The following is a 24,122-nucleotide window of genomic DNA, read 5'->3' as shown; positions in this document are numbered from 1 at the left end:
CTTTTTTTGACCTAGGCCTTGTATCTTCTTTTTATTATTAATTATTTTTACTTTTATTAATTACAGTTTATTCACGTTGTATCCCCCTGTACCTCCCTCCCTCCTCCCCTCCCAATCCTACCCTCCCACTTCCCCACCCCACCCATGTTCCTCTCCAAGTCCACTGATAGGGGAGGTCCTCCTCCCCTTCCCCCTGATCCAAGTCTATCAGGTATCATCAGGAGTGGCTGTACTGTCTTCTCCTGTGGCCTGGTAATGCTGCTCCTCCCTCAGGGGGAGGTGGCCAAAGAACAGGCCAATCAGTTTCCGTTAGAGACATTCCCTGTCCCCATTACTATGGAACCCACTTGGACACTGAACTGCTATAGGCTACCTCCTTGCAGGGGTATCTCCATGAGTGGTCCTTGGCTGGAGTATCAGTCTCAGAAAAGACCCCTGTGCTCAGACTTTTTGGATCTCTTGCTCTTCTTGTGGAGCTCCTGTCCTCTCCAGGTCTTACTATCTCCTACTTCTTTCATAAGATTCCCTGCACCCTGCCCAAAGTTTGGCTATAAGTCTCAGCATCTGCCTCAATACCCTGTAGGGCAGAGCCTTTCAGAGGCCCTCTGTGGTAGGCTCCTGTCCTGTTCCCTGTTTTCTCCCTCCTCCAATGTCCATCCTCTTTGCCTATCTGAATGGGGATTGAGCATCTTAACCAGAGTCCTCCTTCCTGATTAGCTTCCTTAGGTGTACAGATTTTACTATGTTTATCTTACATTATATGTCTAATATCCACTTATGAATAAGTGTAAATCCTTTGTGTCTTTCTGCTTCTGGAATACCTCACTCAGAATGACCTTTTCCAGTTCCCACCATTTGTAAATTTCATCATTTACTTGCTTTTTATCACTGAGTAATATTCCATTGTGTAGATGTGCCATAATTTCTGTATCCATTCCTCAACTGACGGGCATCTGGGCTGTTTCCAGCTTTTGGCTATTACAAATAAAACTGCTACAAACATGGTTGAGCAGATGTCCTTGTTGTATACCTGAGCACCTTTTGGTTATATGCCTAGGAGTGGTATAGCTGGATCTTGAGGAAACACTATCCCTAATAGTTTGGGAAAGCACCAGATTGATTTTCAAAGTGCTTCTATAAGCTTACATTCCCACTAGGATTGGAGCAGGGTTCTAAAGTTGCACCTCAACAACCAAAGAAATAGCAAAAAGCCTACAAACATGGAAACTGAACAACTAGCTACTAAATGACAGCCGAGTCAGGGAAGAAATAAAAAAAGAAATTAAAGTCTTACTAAAATTCAATGAAAATGAAGAGACAACATACCCAAACTTATGGGACACAATGAAAGCATTGCTAAGAGGAAAGTTCATAGCACTAAGTGCCTTCAAGAAGAAATTCAAGCAACTTAATGGCTCACCTAAAAGTCCTAGAAAAAAAGAGAAGTAGGCACACCAAAGAGGAGTAGACAGCTGGAAATAATCAAACTCAGGGCTGAAATCAATAAACTAGAAACAAATAAAACAATTCAAAGAATCAATGAAACCAAGAGCCAGTTCTTTGAGAAAATCATCAAGATAGACAAATACTTAACTAAACTAAAAGGCAGAGAAACACTACACAAATCAACAAAATAAGATATGAAAAAGGGGGACATAACAACAGACACTGAAGAAATCTAAACAATCATGAAGTCTTACTTCAAAAGTCTATATGCCACAAAATTTGAAAATCTAAGTGAGATGGACAATTTTCTTGATCGATTCAACTTACCAAAGCTGAATCACGAACAGGTAAATCAATTAAATAGTCCTACATCCCCTAAGGAAATAGAAGCTGTCATCAAAAGTCTCCCATCCAAAAAAAGCCTGGGGCCACATGGTTTCAGTGCAGAATTCTACAAGACCTTTAAACAAGAGCTAATACCAATACTCTTCAAACTATACCATAAAATAGAAACAGAAGAAACACTACCAAACTCATTCTATGAAGCCACAGTCACCATGTTACCTAAATCTCACAAAGATCCAACAAAGAAAGAGAATTTCGGACCAATCTTCCTTATTCACATTGATGCAAAAATACTCAACAAAATACTTGCACACCGAATCCAAGCACACATCAAAGATAGTATCCACTATGACCAAGTAGGCTTCATCCCAGGCATGCAAGGGTGGGTCAATATATGGAAATCCATCAATGTGATCCACCACATTAACAAACTGAAAGAAAAACAAAACCACATGATAATCTAATTAGATGCTGAAAACGTATTTCATAAAATCCAACAGCCATTCATGGTTAAAGTCTTGGCGAGATCAGGGATATAAGATACTTACTTAAACATAGTAAAGGCAATATACAGCAAGCCTTTAGCCAACATCAAACTAAACGGAGAGAAAATTAAATCAATCTCACTGAAATCAGGGACAAGGCAAGGCTGCCCACTCTCTCCATATCTCTTCAACATTGTTCTTGAAGTCCTAGCTAGAGCAATAAGACAATTGAAGGAGATCAAGGGGATACAATTTGGAAAGGAAGTAGTTAAAGTGTCACTATTTGCAGATGATAAGATAGTATACATGAGTGACCCCCAAAATTCTACCAGGGAACTCCTACAGTTGATAAACACCTTTAGCAAAGAGGCTGGATACAAAATTAACTAAAAAAAAAAAATCAGATAAAATGGCTGAGAAAGAAATTACGGAAACACCACCCTTCATAATAGCCACAAAGGACATAATGTATCTTGGTGTGAACCTAACCAAGCAAGTCAAAGGCTTCTATGAAAAAAAAAAAAATTCAAGTCTTTGAAGAAAGAATTAGATGAAGATATCAGAAGATGAAAAGACCTCCCATGCTCATGTCTTGGCAGGATTAACATAGTAAAAATGCACATTTTACCAAAAGCAATCTAAAGATTCAATGCAATTCCCATCAAATTACCATGTATCGTCTTTTAATCCTGTTCAGCAGATCTTCTGGTTCTAGGTCACATCAGACAATAGATCTCTTATTTTCAATACTTTATCCCTTGGTTGGACTTGTTCTACTAGTTTTGTGGGATATCAGGTGTTTGCTTTGAACTGAAAGATTCCATTGGCTTTTATGATTTTCTTTCCAATATGCACACAGCATATTGAGTGCCCCTTGAATTTATAAGTGTATGATTCACTCCCATAATAAATCAGCTTTTATACATGTATATATGTGTTTTATCAATCTATACTTACCAAAATAATAGTGACAGATAATAGATAGTGTCATTTTGATTTGCATTTCCCTGATGGCTAATGACGTTGAGCATTTCTTTAAGTGTTTACCTGCCATTCGATATTCCTCTATTGAGAATTCTTTGTTTAGCTCTGTACTCCATTTTTAAATTGGATTACTTGATTTTTTTGCTGTTTAACTTCTTTAGTTCTTTATATATACTGGATATTAGTTCTCTGTCAGATATAGGGTTGGTGAAAATCCTTTCCCAATCTTTAGGCTGTCATTTTGTTCTGACGACAGTGTCCTTTGCTTTACAGAAGCCTTTCAGTTTCATGAGATCCCATTTATTGATTGTTGCTTTTAGAGCCTGTGCTGTTGGTGTTCTGTTCAGGAAGTTGTCTCCTGTGCCAAAGAGTTCAAGGCTTTTCCCCACTTTTTCTTCTAAGCGGTTTAGTGTGTCTGGTTTTATATTGAGGTCTTTGATCCACTTGGCCTTTAGTTTTGTACAGGGTGATAAATATGGATTTATTTGCATTTTTCTACACATAGACATCCAGTTAGACCAGCACCATTTCTTGAAGATACTGTCTTTTTTCCATTGAATGGTTTTGGCATCTTTGTCAAAAATCAGGTATCCATAAGTGGGTGGATTTATGTCAGGGTCTTCTATTTGATTTCATTGATCCACCAGTCTATTTCCATGCCAGTACCATGAAGTTTTTAGTATTGTTGCTCTATGGTACAGCTTGAGATCAGGGATGGAGATAACTCCTGAAAATCTTTTTACTGTAGAGAATTGTTTTAGCAATTCTGGGTTTCTTGTTGTTCCATATAAAGGTGAGAATTTTTCTTTTTCAAGGTCTGTAAAAATTGTGTTGGTAATGTGATGGGAATTGCATTGAATCTGTAGATTGCTTTTGGTAAGATAGCCATTTTTACGATATTAATGCTGCCAAGCCATGAGCATGGGAGATCTTTCCATCTTCTGATATCTTCTTTTAATTCTTTCTTCAGAGACTGGAACCTCATTAGCCATCAGGGAAATGCAAATCAAAACAAACATAAGATTTCACCTTACACCCATCAGAATGGCTAAGATCAAAAACTCAAGTGACAACACATGCTGGAGAGGTTGTGGAGAAAGGGGAACCCTTCTCCATTGCTGGTGGGAATGTAAACTTGTACAACCACTCTGGAAATCAATCTGGTGCTTTCTCAGACAACTAGAAATAGTGCTTCCTCAAGATCCAGCTATACCGTTCCTAGGCATATACCCAAAAGAGTCTAAAGTACACAATAAGGACATTTGCTCAACCATGTTTGTAGCAGCCTTATTTGTAATAGCCAGAAGCTGGAAACAGCCCAGATGTCCCTCAGTGGAGGAATGGATGTGCAAATTGTGGTATATCTACACAATGGAATATTACTCAGCAATAAAAACAAGCAAATCATGAAATTTGCAGGTAAATGGTGGGATCTGGAAAAGATCATCCTGAGTGAGCTAGCCCAGAAGCAAAAAGATGCACACTGTATATACTCACTCATATAGACATAAAATATAGGATAAACCCACTAAAATCTGTACACCTAAAGAAACCAATCAAGAAGAAGGACTCTTGCTAAAATGCTCAATTCCTATCCAGAAAGGCAAAGAGGATGGGCATCAGAAGAAGGAGAAAAGAGGGAATAAGTCAGGAGCCTGACACAGAGGACCTCTGAAAGGCTCTGCCCTGTAGACTATCAGTACAGATGCTGAGACTTATGGGCAACCTTTGGGCAGAGTGCAGGGTATCTTAGGAAAGAAGTGGGAAACAGTAAGATCTGGGGAGGACAGGAACACCACAAGGAGAGCAACAGAACCAAAAAATCTGAGCACAGGGGTCTTTCCTGAGACTGATACTCCAACCAAGGACTATGCATGGAGATAACCTAAGACCCCTGCACAGATGTAGCCCATGGGTTACATCCATTCAGTATCCAAGTGGATACATTCAGTATCCAAGTGGGTTCCATTGTGATAGGAACAGGGACTGTCTCTGACATGAACTGATTGGCCTGCTCTTTAATTACCTCCTCCTGAGGGGGAAGCAGCATTACCAGGCCACAGAAGAGGACAAGGCAGCCACTCCTGATGAGACCTAATTGACTAGGATCAGAAGGAAGGAAAAGAAGACCTCTCCTATCAGTGGACTTGGGAAGGGGCATGCATGCAGAGGGTGGAGGAAAGGCGGGATTGGGACAGGAGGAGGGAGGGAACCACAAGTGTGATACAAAGTGAATAAAGTATAATTAATAAAGAATTTAAAAAAGAACAAAAAAATTTTGACTAATGTGTCTGCTCAAATGTTGCGAACAGCTGGAATTACATTTCTATAGCTTATATCTGGGAAAAAAAACAACATTCAAACTGAAGTTTGTTCAAAATTATAGAACTCAAATCTAGATATGAAAAACCTATGTGTTCAAAAATGGTAAAATGCAAACTCTTCTGAAGTTAATAAGGTCATTATTTATTCTACAGTCATGTTTAAAGTGTAGAGGTTCCAGAAAACTATTCTCATGCTGTTTCCTAATAAAATATAAACAAACAAAGAAACAAATAAACAAATAAATAAATGCCAGAGACAGATGGTAGCTAAAAGTTGTTTGTAGGTCTTTTAGCTTTCAAATATAATCTTTACAAATTTTTTGTGTAGAATTTATTTCTATTGCCCTGAAAGCACACCAGTAATTTTAGACAACCAGGAGAAAGAATAAATGCATATACATACACACACAACTGAACCCAGAAAAACAAGGATTAATATATGGCATTTAAATTAACCAAAATGTTTCTTACCTTAAGCCTAGAATAGGCATACGTCAGTCAGAGATGATCTTATCTGAATCTGTTTGCAAATCCATAGTTAAATCCATGCATATTGGCAGATACAAAAAATGCTATCCTTTAGTATTAGATTTGGCTAAGGATTAATTAGATTAAGAGCTTCAAAGACTAATTCATTGAGACAAGAAATAATAATTTGGGAGTCTACAAAAGGAATTATCCTCATCACAGTGTTTTGTAGAGAATTTTTTTAAATTATCTCCTTTCAGTCAAACATAAAGTTATCAACTTAAAATATCTAGCAAGGAAATAAAAATAATAAAAACAAGTGATATGGTGACTATACCACAGGGAAGTATTTTCTCATTAAATGTGAATAACGTAAGTCAGAGGCACAACATCATGGATGCCTTAAGTTGGAATACTGATTGTAGTTATTCAAAACTTAATCATTTGCTTACTTAGATAGATCACTCTTTGAAAATGCAAACAAGACAAGAACCTTGAACTTACATCTTCACAAAGGAATAGGTCCTGTACCACTCATAGAGTATTCAGCTTCTATAGTTCTTGCCAGAGGGTCTGGCTCTTACACCATCAGGCTTGAGGGATGCCAAGAATTCATCATCAGAGAACGGCCCTTAAGCACAGTGAACAAAGGGTGCTCTGCAGCCCAGGAGCATAACCAGTGGCTGTAGCACCTGAGATGAGGCCGGCTTACAATTTCACCTTGGAAAAAGTTTTGGCTGAAAGGCTTTAAGGAACTTCCTGCAGATCCAGGCTCTACCAGTTTAATAACTGAGACTCTACACAGCAAATAAAGAATAAAGCTGCTCCAGACTAGACAGGATATAGAGGACTTCCTGGGCTTGCTTCCCTGGCCTGTAATTCCAGCCCTATGGTCTCTCTTTGGACCGAAACGGGGAGAGTTTGGCGGCTGAATAGAAAAGGAGTTTGCCTTTTCTTGGTGTACTTCAACAGTAACTCCAGACCAGAAAATTTCTATTACTCAGAGCATCTGACACTTCTGCATGCTCAAACTGCGGAATGGGCAGTCCCTGCATCTTCCACCCTGATTTGCTCAAGTAATAAACCCATATCTGGAGAGTCTCCTGGAAGCAGTTTCTGTTTTCATTAAGCATCCTACCTTGTATATCTTCACGTGCAGGACAGGCTACTAAATCTCCCATGCATGGGTGTTATTGGAGTTTTGAAATCTAGAGTCTCCCAGACCACAAAGAAAATCCAAGTGACTTAGAGAGTTCCCAGCAGCCATCTCCCCAGGTTCTGTGTGAGTAGTCTGAACAAGCGCACAGATACCTGCCTCAGACTCTTTCCTTGATGTAGGGCTGACCAAGTAGGAGATACATTATGACTCAAGGGCTCTTTACTAGTTTAAAAAAAAAGATAGAAATGCATTTTGTAAGAGTCCAATATCCCTAGCTGTATGCCTAACAACATTTTTTTCTCATATTTGAAATTCTCTAGTTCTATGGGAAGCCACTTGGAAAAGAGACAGCAACAAAAACTATTTAGAAACACCTATGACCCCTGGATGAGAGAGGGTAGAGACACATCTCTGACACAGGGAGAGTCTAACAAGACTGATACTGGTAGTTCTTTCATCTAGTGAACACAAAACAACACATAGACCAGAGAAAAACAAAGAAATTATGTATATGCCACAAAACAACATAAATCTATAGGAACTATCCCTAATAAAATCAAGATATGACACTATCTGACATGTAATTAAAAAGATTTGCTATACTAAGTTCAGTTAAATAAGGAGAACAATGTCAGAACAATGAAGACTTCACCACAGTGATATATAATATTCTGGAAGTAACAAGTAGGAATCATTGTACTGAAAAATAACTGAGAAAAAATAATTGCACAGAGGTTCCATAACAGACTAGAACAAGAGAATTTTAAGGCATTTCAGTGAATTTGTTACATCTCAGAAGCAGAAAAAAAATCAAAGAATGAATAAGTAATTAGGTAGTTACTTATGAGAATCCACGAAGTAGAAAATATAATATGTATTATCAAAAATACTAGGAAGAAATGAATGCTATAAAGGAAATAAAACTTATTCAAATAAATAATGGCATGAATTTCCTAATTTGGGGGAATTAGCAAGAAAGAAAAAATCAGGAAATTCACTGGATGCTTAAGTAATGAAATATGAAGGATATCCATAGATACAAAGACAAAGGCTAAAGGCAAATATAGAGTAATAATAACTTAATAAAAGCAATTTGTTACACAGAGAAGACATCTATATAATATAATATGCTTTATGTTGCATAGAGAAACATTTCACATAATTAATAAACAGAAAAAGAAATGATCAAAAATATATCATTAGAGATGATCAATAGGAGCAACAACCAGAAAATACCACAGAAGGCGGTGGATCAGAATGGTGGCGCAGGGAGGATGCTCTCTCTGACCAGCCGCAGAGCAGGGACTGCCCAGGGACCAACAGAAGGAACTCTGGGCCCTAAAACACCTGCGATTGTGTTTCCCAGGTGAGAGGAAACCTCCAGATGTGGGATTCAATAGGGTTCAGGTCACCCAGCTAAACCACAGGAAGAGTTCCCTGGTCCCACCAGGCGCTTGGTCTCCAGCCCAGAGCCACACACTGGTGTGCTCTGACCACTTTTCTAGACTGAACTGAGGGTCCCAGCACAGCAGAGACTGGGATTCCCAGTCAAGAGAAAACCCCACGGTACAGGAAGCGATCAGGACAGACCTCAAGTCACCCAGACAATCCCTGGAAAAGGACCCAGGGTCAGGCGGTTGCCCAGCCACCAGCCCAGAGTGGGCTGTGCAGCCTCCAGCCCAGAGTCCTGTCTGGACTGTCTCTGACATGAACAAATTGGACTGCTTTTTGATCACCTCCCCCTCGGGGGGGGAGGGGGTTGCAGCCTTACCAGGCCACAGAGAAAGACAATGCAGCCTCTCTTGATGAGACCTGATAGAGTAGGATCAGAAGGAAGGGGAAGAAGATCTCCTCTGTCAGCGGACTGGTGGAGGGGCATAGGTGGAGAAGAGGGCAGGAGGGTAGGATTAGGAGGGGAGGAGTGTGGGAGCTACAGGTGGTATACGAAGTGAATAAACTGTAATTAAGAAAAACAATAATAATAAAAGAAAAGAAAAAAGAAAAGAAAAGACCACAGAAGAATACCACAAGAAATAGAGGTGCAAAAATTTTACATAAAATATAGTAAAAATTAACAAAATAATGATAACAAATCCTTATCTAAGAACAACATTATTATAAAAATGGGTTCAATTATCTGGTCAATATATTATTTAGGGCCTGGAGAGGTAACCAAGTATACAAAGTATTTCTGAAACAAGCTTGAGAACCCAGGTTTGGGTGGTCAGAATCCAGATAAGCCAGGTGATACGTATACGTGTACAATCACAGTGCTCATGTTTGGGAATGAGAGGAGGGGCAAAGAGTATCCCTGGAAATTCACTTGCCGGGTAAACTGGTATAGTCATGAAAACCAAGCAGGGATTCTTCCTCAAACAAGATAGACGATAAAGACCAAGGCTAGATGATGTCTTCTCATCCCACACTTTGATGGTGATAGAGGTGCACACTCTAAGATCCATGCTCAATTGCATACGTGTGCATACACACATACACACACTGAAAACACAGCACGTGGTTTAACACAGATAAAACGCATGGACTTACTATTGCTGCCTGCAAGAGATTTAGTTTATGCTTCAGCATGCATAGACTGAAAGTTACAGGAAGTAAACAGGAATTAGATACAAATGAAAATCAACACAAACTTAAGGTATCTTTAAATAAAGCAGACAAAGTGACATTACATCAAATTTGTGAAATGTACAACAAAAGTATATAATAAATATTATTATTATTTAAAAATATAACATCGTCAATATATGTATCAGAGTACCTATGTAAAATATTAAGTATATGTTACTAGATTTAAAGAGACTCATAGTCAGTAATAAAGTAATAATGCAGACAATCTAGATAGAACTATTTATAATAACACACCTGAGCTTAAGAAACACTTTAGAAAAAATGGATCTAACAAATATGTGTAGAACAATCCAATTAACTGCACTACTATTCATTCTTCACTCATTCAGCATCATTCTATGGAGAACAATCCACACATTATAATTAAATAATGCTTAAAGCATGAAATCTAAGATCAGCAGCATATTAAGTTTCTATTCAGTATGATGAGAAGGGGTTTATTTCAAGTTTGTGATGGGCATTAAGCATATTCTCATCAGTAAATATTACAACTCCTATTAACAGAATGAAAGCCCCAAAGCATATGATCATCTTCATAAATATAGACACAAATGGTTGGCACCATTCAACAAAAATTAATAATAAAAACTCTCAAAAGACACACCCCAAGATAACAATGAGCTAAAACTAGCATCATACAAAGTGATGAAAAGATGTATTATTTTGCTATGTGGTCAAGAACAACACAAAGATTCCCCACCATACCCTTGCTTCTGCATATAGTCTTAGAAGACTCAGAGAAGCAACTAAGCAAGAATAAGGAATTAAGGCATCCACATGAGAAAAGAGGAGGCAGAATGCTAAAATGTTTTTCTCTCTTTGCAAAAATCCTAAAGATGTCACTGAAATTGTTCTCTCTAATTCATAAAATTGTTATGAAAATGTATAAACCTATTTCATAGCATATATGCATGTTGCATATACACTAATGATCTGTTTGGAAAAGAAAAATAAAATCCCATAAACAACAACATCAAAATAGTTTGGAGTAAATAAAACTAAAGATGGAGAAGGTACAGACATTGAAAATTACAAAACACATTGAGGATGATTTTTAAAGACACACACACACAGAGGCTGACCAGGTTCATATAGTAAATTTTTTTCCATTATTCAAATTGCCAGTCTACCTTAAGTAAACAATATATTCAATTCCATCCCTTTTAAATTTCCAGTATCATGGTTAGAAAAACAAAAAACAACAACAACAAAAAAACAAAACAAAACAGAGTTTCTAGCATCTCTGGGAACTGAAAGGCTCCCATAGTGGTTCACTTCAACAATGACCTGAAACAATACATGTTTTTTTTGTGTGTGTGTGTGTGTGTGTGTGTGTGTGTGTGTGTGTGTATTGGTTCATAGTTTTGGCTCAGTTTTAGATTGGCTCACAGTTTTTGGTTCATAACCAGTTTGTCCCCATTGCTTTTGGCTTATAGCAAAGCAGTCCATCATGGCTGGAAGCATGTGACAGAAACAGCTACACATCAGATAACATTTGATACAGACACAGAGGTTCAGGTCCTTCAAGTGAATTCCTTCATCACCTCAGAGTTTTCAGACCCTCTTGTGGCGCTTTTCCACTCCTTTGGTAGTAGGAAGTTGATACAGATGCCTCATTTAAAGATGAGTACACATACTCACTTTTTCTTAACCTTTTGATCATTTTTGTGTCCTCAGAGTAACTGCCACCAACAGTGACAGGAAGCTTCTCTGACCTGGGTGAAGAGGAGGGCAGATCCTAGGTCAGCTCTGGCCTTCCCAATAAGTGGCATTTTACACAGGGTGATCATTTGATAACGACACTGCCAAAACTGTAACCGAAAGTCCACAAGCCAACAGGTCCCAAGAGTAGCTAACTTTACCACTAAACTAATAAAGTTACACAACTAAGCTGGAGAGGTGGCTCCCACATTAAGATCATGAGATGTTTTCTCAGAGGATCTAGGCTCAGTTTCCAGCACCCATGTGAGAGTACGCAATCATTTTAACTCCATCTCCAAGGCTTCTGATACCTGTTTCTCAGCTCTCTGGGTACCAGGCAAGCACATAGGAATGCACAGCCATGCAGGCCAAACAGTCATACTCATAAAATGAAATTAACACATTATTTTCTTTTAAACTGGAACAAAGAAATGCAAGCATGTATAAAGGTGCATATTCTTTTATAAATGCCTGTGTGTGTCTGTGCACATAATATATGATTTTTCTTATTTGAATTTTACGTGGAAGTTTCCAGGTGGAGAAAATCAAAGTAGATATTTTCTACCATCTTGACCTATAAATATTTTCACAATGTTTTCTGGACCAAGAAAATTACAGACCATTTGCAAATCTTACTTGCATTCTTACTTTTAAACTCTGTTTTCTCTTACAATACTGATACACTTACACCAACTTTTGAGGGTCTGATGTGAAATTCTCTTAAAAATCATGAGCCATGGTTTAAAATTGGGTTACATAAATTAGAAATTAAAGGCAGCAACAAATTCCGCAAACTCACCACTTAGTAATAAATACACTGTGATGTGCTGACGATTATGTATCGCTATTAAATCTATGTCGGAGACGGTCTCTGTATTGGCAACTCAGGCTGCATCGCTTCCTCATATTGAATTCAGTAGTTTGCGTCCATCGTTTGGAAATTGGCATGGCAGTAATATTTTTATCAAAGACATCAGCAAACCCTAAATGAGAGTATGATTTATGATTTTGCTGATTGTAGATTTAAGGGAGTGTGGAAGAAAATGTTAATAAAGCAAAATAAATTTGAAAATGTCAAGAGTGGAGCCTTTACATCATGAATAACACAAATAAATGAAGGAAATATTCTTCCAGGTTTTGAAATTTATTAATAAATTAGCAAAGAAGTCACTTGCTTTTACTGACAAATGAGTGAAATCTCCACATAACTCTTTCTTCCTTCCCTCTTGTGTTACTTATTAACATAACCAAATTATCACATAAAACTGATACTGGAGCTACAGTCTCTTGTCATTTCGTACTATGGATTGACTGCAGATATGAGAAAATACTAGATTTGTCATGTCAAAAAAATGTGTACTATATAATACCAATGGCACCTGAAAGGAATTTGTAATGCAAGTATTATTTATTAAACTATTATTTATAATTGTGTGTTAAGCGTGATTTAAAATTGTAGTTTATTTTTAAAATATATAACATTTTTCTTGATCAAAAGTCTATTTGCCTAGATAACAAGAAAAATTATGACCTAGACATTTATTTTGTTCATTTTAAAATGCTATGGGAAGAAATTCAGCTTATTTAACTGAGAAATGAGTTGAAAATAATATAGAATATAAGTGTAAAAAATTACTTGTATTTTATTTGAGAGTATTTCATTTCATATCCACATTACTTCAAAAATTTTATACACTGTCAACAGTGTTTTGATATCAAAGGTATATTATGGGCAATTCTCTACGTATTAAGGTATTCTCTTAAAATGCCTTAAGGAATACTCTTCCAAATAATTATTTATTCTTAGTTTTTCTGAACCCAAATCTCTCTTATTGAATAGACTACCATATTTTATTTTTTTATTTTAATTATGCTTAATTTCAGTTTTGTAAAATAAAGTAGGGACAGTGAGGAAGAATGCTTACAGTTCAAGATAGCAACAACTGTCATTTTCTTAAAATTTTTAATGCTCTATAATTATCTTGCATTTTAAATCCTTTATTAATTAAAATTTAATTGTTATCCCATCTGTAGCCCTCTCCTTCATCACCATCCAGTCCCATCCTCCTGCCCTTTTCTCCCATGATCCTTCAGCAATCCACTTAAAGGGGAAGTCCTCCACCCCTTCCATTTGACCCTACCTTAACAAGTCTCATCTGGACTGGCAGCATTATTTTCCTCTGTGGCCTAGTAAGGCTGCTCTTCCCTCAGGGGAAGGTGATCAAAGAGCCAGCTACTGAGGTCATGTCAGAGACAGTCCCTGTTTCCTTTACTAGGGAACCCACTTGAAGACTTAGCTGCCATGTGCTACATCTATGCAGGGGTTCGAGGTTATCTCCTTGCATGGTCCTTGGTTAGAGTGTCCGTCTCAGAAAAACAAAACAATACAAAACAAAAACAAAGACAAAAATCCTGTGCCCAGATTTTTTTTTTTGGGGGGGGGGGGGGTGTTTCTGTTGCTTTCCTTGTGCAGCTCCTGTCCCCTCCAGGTCTTTTATCTGCCTCTTCTTACATAAAATTCCCTGCACTCTGCCCAAAGTTTGGCTAGGAGTCTCAGCATCTGCTTCGATAGCCTGCTGGGTAGTCTTTCAGAGGCCCTCTGTGGTAGGCTCCTGTCCTGTTCCCTGTTTACTCCATATTCTAATGTCTATCCCTTTTGCCTTTCTGAATGAGGATTGCTCATTTTACTCAGGGTACTCCTTCTTGCTAAGTTTTCATAGGTGTGTGGTTTTTTTATCTGGATCTTCTATTCAATTCCTTGATCCACTCTTCTGTTTCTATGCCAGTACCATGCAGTTTTTTATTACTATTGCTCTGTAGTACAGCTTGAGATCAGGAATGGAAACACCTCCAGATGATCGGTTGTTGTACAGGATTGTTTTAGCAATTCTGAGTTTTTGTTTCTCCATATGAAATTGAGAATTGTTTTTCCAAATTCTGCAAAAAATTGTGTTGGTATTTTGATGGAAATTGCATTGAATCTATAGATTGCTTTTGGCATTATGGCCATTTTCACTATGTTAATCCTACCAATCCATGAGCACCGGAGATCTTTCCATCTTCTGATGTCTTCTTTGATTTCTTTCTTCAGAAACTCGAAGTTTTTTTTTTTCTATTATTTTTTAAATGTTTTATTAATTACACTTTATTCATTTTGTATCCCCCCATAAGCCCCTCCCTCCACCCCTCCCAATCCCACCCTCCCTCCCCTTTCTGCATGCATGCCACTCCCCAAGTCCACTGATAGGGGAAGTTCTCCTCTCCTTTCTGATCTTAGTCTATCAGTTCTCATCAAAAGTGGTGCATTGTCCTCTACTGTGGCCTGGTAAGGCTGCTCCCCCCTCAGGGGGAGGTGATCAAAGAGCAGGCCAATCAGATTATGTCAGAGGCAGTCCCTCTTCCCATTACTATGTAACCCACTTGGACACTGAACTGCCATGGGCTACACCTGTGCAGGGGTTCTAGGTTATCTCCATGAATAGTCCTTGGTTGGAGTATGAGTCTCTGGGAAGTTCCCTGTGTTCAAATTTTCTTGTTCTGTTGCTCTCCTTGTGGAGACCCTGTCCTCTCCAGCTCTTACTATTTCCCACTTCTTACATAAAATTCCATTCACTCTGCCCAACAGTTGGCCATCAGGATCAGCATCTGCTTTGACTAGAAGTTTTTTTTTAAACAGGTATTTCACCTGCTTGATTAGAATCACCCCAGGGTACTTTATGTTATTAGTGGCTATTGTGAAGGGTGTTGTTTCCCTAATTTATTTCTCAGTCCTTTTGTCTTTTGCATTCAGGAGGGCTACTGATTTTTTTTTTTTTAGTTAATTTTGCATCCAGCCACTTTGCTGAAGGTATTTATCAGCTAAAGGAGTTTTCTGGTAGAATTTTTGGGGTTGCTCATGTATAGTATTATATCATCTATGAATAGTGGTACCTGGAATTCTTATTTTCCTATTTTTATTGCCTTGATCTCCCTTACTTGTCTTATTGCTCTAGCTAGCATTTCAAGTACTATGTTGAAGAGATATGGAGAGAGTGGTCAGCCTTGTGTTGTCCTTGATTTCAGTGGGGGCATATGTTTCTCTCTGTTTAGTTTGATGTTGGCTATAGGCTTGCTTTATATTGTGTTTACTATGCTTAGGTATGTGCCTTGTATCCCTAATCTCTCCAAAACTTTAAACATGAAAGGATGCTGGGTTTTGTCAAATGCTTTTTTTGGCATCTAAGAAGACGATCATATTTTTTTCTCCTAGAGATTGTTTATGTGGTGGATTGCATTAATGGATTTCCATATATTGAACCACCCCTGCAAGCCTGGGATGAAGCCTACTTGGTAATAGTGGATGATATATTTTATTTGTTCTTGGATTCAGTTTGGAAGTATTTTACTGATTATTTTTACATCAAAGTTCATAAGAGAGATACGTCTGAATTTCTCTTTTTTTGTTGGGTCTTTGTGTGGTTTGGGTATCAAGGTGACTGTGGCTGCATAGAATGAGTTTGTTAATGTTCCTTTTGTTTCAATTTAGTGGAATAGTTTGAAGAGAATTGGAGTTAGCTCTTCTTTGAAGGTCTGGTAGAATTTTGCACTGAAACCATCTGGCCCTAGACTCTTTTTGGAAGGGAGACTTTTGATGACTGCTTCTATTTCGTTGGGTGATATGGGATTATTTACTCTATTTACCCGATCTTGATTTAATTTTGTTATGTTGAATCTATCATGAAAATTGTCCATTTCATTTAGATTTTCAAATTTTGTGACTTATAGCCTTTTGTAGTAAGTCCTGATGATTTTGTTTTTTATTTCCTCAGTGTCTGTTGTTATGAACCCCTTTTAGTTTATGATTTTGCTGATTTGAATCGTTTCTATCTGCGTTTTAGTCATTTTGGCTAGGGTTTGTCTATCTTGTTGATTTTCTCAAAGAACTAGCTCTTGGCTTCATTGATTCTTTGAATTGTTTTGTTTCTAATTCATTGATATCAGTTGTGAGCTTGATTATTTCCAATCTTCTACTCCTCTTTGGTGTGTCTGTGTGCCCCCCCCCCGCCAGATTTTTAGATGTGATGTTCAGAGTTGCTTGTATGAGATGTCTCAAACTTCTTTCAGAAGGCACTTAGTGCTATGAATTTCTGTCTTTGCACTACTTTCATTGTGTCCCACAAGTTTGGGTAAGTTGTGCCTTAATTCTCATTCAATTTTAGGAAGTCACTAATTTCTTTTTTCCTTTCTTTCCTGACCCAGCTGTGATTGAGTAGAGAGTTGTTTAGTTTCCATGTGTACGTAGGCTTTTTTGTTATTTCTATTGTTGTTGAGGTCTAGTTTTAGGCCATGGTGGTCTGGTAGGATACAAGCGATTATTTCAATATTCTTTTATCTGTTGAGACTTGCTTTGTGCCTGACTATATGGTCAATTTTTGAAAAGGTTCCATGAGGTGCTGAGAAGAAGGTGTATGCTTTTAAGTTTAGGTGAAAAGTTCTGTAGATATCTATTAGGTCCATTTGATTTAGGACCTCTGTGAGTCCTAATTAGTTCCTGTCTAGAAGATCTGCCCCTTGGTGAGAGTTGAATGTTGAAGTCTCCCACTATTAAGGTTTTGGGATTGATGTGTGATTTAAGCTTTAATTACGATTCATTTACAAATGCAGGTGCTCTTATATTTGGGGCCTAGATGTTCAGGATTGTGATGTCCTCCTGGTGGATTTTTCATTTGGTGAGAATGAAGTCTTCCTCCTCATCTTTTTTGATTTAATGTTGGTTGAAAGTCTTTTTTTTATTATATATTACGATAGCTACCCAGATCCATGTTTTCTGGGTCCATTTGCTTGAAAAACATTTTTCCATCCCTTTACTCTGAGGTAGTGTTTATTTTTGTTGCAGAGGTGTGTTTCTTGGATGCAGCACAATGTTGGATCCTTATCCTGAACCACTCTCTTAGTCTGTGTCATTTTATTGGGGAGTGGAGTCCATTGATTTTGATAGATAATAGTGGCCAATGAAGGTTTGTTCCTTTTATTGTGGAGTTGGTGGTGTTACTCTGTTTCAATGTTTGTTTTCTTTTAATTCTTTGTTGTGAAGTTATCTATATCCTGTGTTTTCTTGGGTGTAGTTGGTTTCATTGGATTGGAATTTTCCTTCTAGTATCTTCTGTAGGGCTGAGTTGCTGTGTAGATATTGTTTAAGTTTAGTTTTATCATGGAATATTTTGTTTTATCCACCTATGTTGATTGAAAGCTTTGCTGGGTATAGTAGTCTCAGTTGTCATCTGTTGTCTCTAAGGATCTGCATGACATCTGCCCAGGCCCTTCTGACTGTCACAGTTTCTGATGAGAAGTCTGGTGTGATTCTGATAGGTCTACCTTTATATGTTAACATGGCTTTAGTCCCTTGATGCTTTTAATATTTTTTCTTTGTTCTGTAGATTTAGTGTTTTGATGATTATGTGATGAGAGGTGTTTCTTTTTTTTTCCCCCTTAGTCAAAAATTTATTTGCAATTGATATCTGCAAGTGTGGGGGGGGTCAGTTTTGTTCAATGAAATCACACTGGGTATATCAACCCCATTCTAGGCAGGACTAGGGGAGGGGCATAGGGGGAGAAGAGAGAGAGAGGGTGGGTTGAGAGGAGATGAGGGAGGAGGCCACAGCTGGGATACAAATTGAACAAAGTGCAATAAATGATAATAATAATTTTAAAAGTCAAAAGAGAGAGAGAGAGAAAAACACCAACACACACACAAACACACACACACACACACACACACACACACACACACACACACCAACCAAATGTGAGGAGTTTCTTTTCTGTTCTAGTCTATTTGGTGTTCTGTAGGCATCTTGAATGTTTATGGACATTTCTTTAAGTTGGGAAATTTTTCTTGTATGATTTTCTTGAAAATATTTTCTGGACCTTGGAGCCTGGAATCTTCTTTTTCGTCTATTCCTATTCTTATATTTCATCTTTTTATGTCATCCTTGATTTCTTGGATGTTTGTTTTGGAACTTTTCCAATTCTATTTTTTCATTGAGAGAAGTATCAATTTCTACAAGTGTATCTTCAGCATCGGAGACTCTTCCATCTCTTATATTCTCTTGGTGATGCTTGCCTTTGTCATTCCTGATCTTTTCTCCATGTTCTCCAGCTCCAGGGTTTTCTTTGTTTGTGTTTTCTTTATTGATTCTAATTCTGTTTTCATGTCTTGCACCATTTTCTTGATCTGTTTGAATGTGGATTTCCTGTCTTTCCGTGATGGCCTCTATTTTTTGTTTGTTTCCTCTCTGTATGTCTCCACTTATGCCTCTACACATGCTTCTATTTGCTTGCTGTATTTCTTTGAAAGCTTTGTTCATTTTCTCTTCATGTGCCTCTAATAACGGGATAAGCATAGATTTGAGATCATATTCTTGTGTTTCCAACGAATTAAACTATCCATTGATTTTGGGGGTTGGTGAAGGCATGATGTCCTTATTTTTGTTGGATATGTTCTTTTGCTGACCTCTAGCCCTCTGCTTATCTGTAACCTTTGCTGTTTGTTCCTGGAGTCTGTACTTCAGACTTGGTCCACCTGTCACTGGAGTCTTGAATATTCTTCAGGAAGATGAGAGCGGTCCACCTGTTTAAGAGTTGATATTGTAGTTTCAGCTGTAGCTAAGGGAGCAAGTTCGCAGCCACATATGCACAAGCATGGAAGTATGCATGGAATTTTGCCTTGAAGGACATTGTGCTAGAGCTTATAAATGCCTGGAAGTTGGATCGTAAGCAGAATTGTGGGTGCTGGCACTGTTGGCGGGCTCAATGGACATGCACAGGTGCCCTGAATGTCTCAGGGGGCCACAGGACTGTCGTACTGTCCTCCAGGTTTTCAGATCTGTCTTGTTTGCACTGTCTTCGCGCCAGGAATTGTTTGCCTGGACTCCACTGGGAGACCCACAGAACAGGGGCTTCAATGTTGAGAACACTGTTTCAGGGATCCTTATATTTCCTACAGTGTGGGTGTGGATGAGAGAGATCATATGTCTGGCTGCTAGAGTAGAGGGACCCTGGATCTGAGGTTCTGCGTGCACTCACTTGAAGGTGTATTCACTGGCTGCCAGGCCTATGTGGAAAGCACAGGGGTCCCCTCTCCCCCCATTGTCTACTTTCAGATTTGGTACCATAGGGGGAAATGAAGTTCTGTCAGTGGTGTCTGATGTTGGTCACTGTGTAGGGAGGCTCATAGTTGGGGCTGCCTTTGCCATCTCATTCGCTGAGCATGGGGGCTTGTGCTTCGGGCAGTGGCAGCTAAGCAGGGAGGCCCGTGCCTGGATCAAACTGTGCCTGTTCATGGGATGACCCCTCTAGCCCAGGAAGCCTCAATATCAATATTCTGGCTTCAACTGCCCCTCCACTCAACAGTGTTGAAGTTTTGGAGCTTCTGTCCCTCAGATATGGTGCAAGCTGTTCACCGCCATTTTGGAGCCCCAGTCTATCTTACATTTTTTGGAAAGCTTTTTAGTATTTAATGTGTACAGGTGTTGGTCTGTACATGTGCCTCTGTACCATGTGCATGACTGGTGCCAGAGGAGGCCTAGAAGATGTAGGATCGGTTCCCTGGAACTAGAGTTACAGAGGTTTGTTCTCATGTGAGTGTTGGGAATTGAATTCAGGTCCTTTGTAAGAACACCAGGTACTCTTAACTGCTAAGTCGTCTGTATACCTGCAATCAGGCACCTTATTTGATTGCTTTCCTCTAGCCGTCTGTTAATCTGCCTGTATTGTTTGATGTTTAAAATTTATTTAACTTTTAAACACATGTTTATTTAATCTTTGACAAATTTATACATATAAACAACATTTTGATCATATCTAGGCTCCTCTCTACTTTTTGGTTCCTGCAGACAGCTCTCTAACATGTCTTCCTACTAAGGTTAGATCATATGTACTTATTTCTATAATCCACAGTGTCACTTTAGTTCTGCTCACATGCAACTAGATGTGGACTTTTGACTGGAGTACTGGTAAGCAAACAGCTGCCTTCAGTAGTCATCAATTCCCAGTAGCTATCATCTATCAGTGGGGCCTCATGAGGGGCTCCATCAACCAGTTTTAAGTTTTGATCAGTTTGATCTTGTGCAGGTTTTGTGAGGCTAACTAGAGCTGTTTTTGAGTTTGCAAGTGCAATGGTTATGCCCTGTCCAGGAAACAGCACTTCCGGGGATTCTTCCTCTTGCTGTTACATTCTTTCCTTCCTTCTCCCATGATACTTACTGAGCCTTGGGGCTAGGGGCAACATAAACGTCCTATTTAGGCATTAGCACTCCTGGTCACTTATTTTTAGCACTCTAATTATGAGTCTCATGGATTCAGCATGACAAGTATCACCTACAATTATCCAGAATTCTCCCCATGTGTCTATAAAAATGGAACTTTTGGGAGAAGACCAGAGCTGACCTAGGATTTTTATTGTTCTTATCCCTGTTCTAGAAGCCACATTTTACAACAGATCACAGAGGATGCAAAGAGTCATCATCAGAGTGTTCTGGCCTTCTCCTGAAAGTTCCATGAAGGGGAGCCGACTACATCAGAAACTAGGTAAGTGACAAAGATAGACTTCCATCAAGAGGGTTCAGAGGGGTCCACACATATTTATTGTTTGAGACCTCATTCACTGATAAGGGAGCTCATACAAACTACACCACATACAGCCCTTGTTCTCATTCATTCATGTATTCATTAAATTGCACTAAATGCTCATGACATGTCAGATACTCTTCTGACATGCTCTGCGCGCTCTCTCTCTCTTTCTCTCTCTCTCCTTTGCTAATCAATACAGCCCTTAAGGAGAGGACCCTTTTCGTTCCATTTTCTGTAGCTAGCACAATTATAAACACCAAAGAGCATCTTACTAAATAACTGTTGATTAAATGCCATTCTTGGAGCTTCTTAGAGAAGTTATTTTCAAAGTCACTTGGATCTCCAGTGAAGAGTGTTATTCAAAGAAATTCTGAGGGTTGTAGGGGCAGAAAAAAAAAAAAACCATAGTCTTTGAATGACAATCACAAGTCTATCTAAACAACAGAATATGTGCATTTTAAACAAACAGATCTTAGACATTTTCGCTCATTGTTCTCATCATGTATGCAAATAAAATGCTATTTCTCTTTGATTGTCTGAATGTTCTTTCCTTCATCAAGCTAAAAACAACCAAATGGACTTTTAATGAACTTGAAGTATATGTTCAGGAAAGCCTGAGTACTGGTTCTGCAGAGTAAAGAAAGACACTTTGATAGTGTGGATTTGTGTGTCTCAGGCCTTAGTAAAAACCTTGAGAAAGCATTAACCCCTTAAAGCCTATAGTTTCTGATTTACAAAATGTTGGTAATAATTATACATAGAGCATTTGCGCAATCGTGTTTCACATTGTGTGTTATTTAAAGGTAGATGACAGATGTAGCTTTCTCCTCTTGTATCACTCTCATAATAAGAAGAAAACATAAAAATTAGTTGGGTAAATAAGGTGAAGGAGCCCAAAAGTGAATGATTTCTTACACTTGGCTAAAAGCCAGAGATGTCTTTAGATCTTTCAGTAATTTCATCCTTCATTGGAGGTCATAGAGGCCAAAAAGATATTGTTGTTTGTTTGTTTGTGAGTTTTTCTTTTCTTTCTTATTTGTGGTTTGTTGGTTGCTATGTTTGTTTTATCTGTTTCCTCCTAAAGGTGTATGTCTTTCCTGAAAACTATGCATAAGGACACTACAGACGTGGCGACAGACCTGGATTCTAGTAGTGTTGACTGGACTGATCAGCTGATTGCATCCCAAGCTTTAGTAACTGCAAGGCAGAGCCATTCATTGGTACCCCACTCAGAATTCTTCTTATTTGTAGTCTCTCTGCCTTCTTTCTTTCCCTTAAGCTCCTATTACCAAATAGTCCTAAACCTCATCTGTGATCCATGAATCTCTTTCTTAGAATTCTCAATACTGAAAATTTTGTGTTGTCATGAACAGCTGACACACTAAACTCTGAGTTCAATACCTGTCCATGACTCTCAAAGACACTACAAAGATTTTCCACAGGAAGACTCACATAACATTCATAATTGCAAAATCATGTTTGCTTTAGTTTCCATGTATTGATGAAACAAAATATTGGATGCAGACTGAATTATAAAGGGGAATTTTTTTCCATAGATGTAAAAACTGGAAATTCAAAATCAAGGTTTCAGATGATAATAAAGTCTATCTTTCTTTCACCACACAGGGTAGAAGGAAGAAGCGCACATCAGAACAGAAGTATGTGTTCTGATGACTGAGAACTAAATGGATGGGAACCTACAACCATAAGCACTTTTTAAAATGGTGAAAATCTGTTCAATAGAACTAAATTTCCTGGTGACTAAACTCTTGCCACAAGGTTTCATCTTTCAGTATTGAAATATATTAGACCATGTTTCCAACTTATAAACTCTGTGTTACATTCAAATTCTAGTAGCAACCAGTAGATAATTTTACTAACTCATGGACCACAAAGAAGACTTCATTGGAACTGTGCTTGTCTCTTGAGCTTTAACATCTAAATTTAATACCTCTCAACCTACATAAAAGCCTGGCATGTTGCCAGACACTTTCCAACCCAGTGCTGAGGATACAAAGACAGGAAGATCCTTGGGGCTTTCTTGCAAGCAAGCCTAATCAATGAGTCTTATGCCAGTATAAGAGCTGTTTCAAAGTGAAGATGATACTAATGATGAAAAAGAAGAAGATGATGATGATGAGGAGGAGGAGGAGGATGATAAGAACGAAATGGACTCTGCCAGAGGACAACAGCCAAAATTGTTCTTTGGTCTCCAGATGAAAACACACACACACACACACACACACACACATTTTTTACTAACTCAGAAAAATAAAACAAAGTTCTTAAAATGAAGAGAGGTTGTATATCCATTACTAGATCTATAATCACTACACAAAAGAAAACCAAAATAAAGTGTTTTTTGCCTTTAAAAAACTGTTTTGTCTAAGCAGTTAAAGACCAGCCCTAGTAACAGTAATAGATACAGCTTCAGGATGGGGTTGACCATTTATATGTATATACAGGAAAATCTAGACTAGCACTTTAAAATGCTATGTATGTAGTTACATTGTAATATATACAGTTGCAGGTGCAACACTCCCTTAGCTTGAAAAGCAATTTTATCTTTTACCTTCTTTGATAAATTAAGCACACTGGCTATTTATAATCTCTGCTGGTACATAATTTTACACCTACATGACTTATCCACTTTTGTGCTGCTGGGAATTGAACCCTCAACTTTGAATATGATGGGTAAGTGTGCTACCACTGAGCCAAACCTCAGCCTATATTGCCAGACTTTTAATTTAATATATTTCCTAGTCACAAGTGGATCTTTATTTTAGGTTTATGTTCTCTATTGGTAAGATAGATCTTACAAAAAAAAAAGACATTATAGATAGGATTATTTTGTTTGTATATTATAGACGGTAGACATAAATGAGTATAATACAGAGGAGGAATTTATTATTGTGTAGTTGGTGAAGCCAATGGTGTGGTACCAGGATTCCATAG

The sequence above is a fragment of the Psammomys obesus genome, unplaced genomic scaffold (genome assembly GCF_907164565.1).
Source record: "Psammomys obesus unplaced genomic scaffold, mPsaObe1.curated_primary_1811, whole genome shotgun sequence".
In the NCBI taxonomy this organism is placed as follows: Eukaryota; Metazoa; Chordata; class Mammalia; order Rodentia; family Muridae; genus Psammomys; species Psammomys obesus.
Note: the sequence above shows the minus strand (reverse complement) of the source record.